Genomic DNA, 369 nt, shown 5'->3' with positions numbered 1-369 from the left:
TAAAAGAAGTGCATTGGTTATCAGTACAAGGATCAGGGCCATTGGAGACTTACAAAGAAGACAGAGGGAAAGGCTAGTGACCCTGGACAAGATACCTTTCCAAGTGTCAGTTTCCTAATCTGGTAAAAGGGAGTAATCATATTTATTCACTGTGACGATTAGTGGTAATGTTTGAAAAGCTCCTTGGGCAGGAGCACCCAGAAGCTGCTTGATAGGACTGGTATTCAGCTGTAGGGAGGTGGTGTTTGCAGTGGGCTCCAACAGGCAGAGAAGTAGGGAATATGATCCTTCCTGTGGTGCCCAGTAGACACAAAAGTCTGGAGGGTTGTCCTTTGGCATAGGGACTGGTTTAGTTTGACTGGCACCTCA

The sequence above is a fragment of the Crocuta crocuta genome, unplaced genomic scaffold (genome assembly GCF_008692635.1).
Source record: "Crocuta crocuta isolate KB4526 unplaced genomic scaffold, BGI_CrCroc_1.0 scaffold394, whole genome shotgun sequence".
Classification (NCBI taxonomy): domain Eukaryota; kingdom Metazoa; phylum Chordata; class Mammalia; order Carnivora; family Hyaenidae; genus Crocuta; species Crocuta crocuta.
This window is presented reverse-complemented; position numbering follows the sequence as displayed.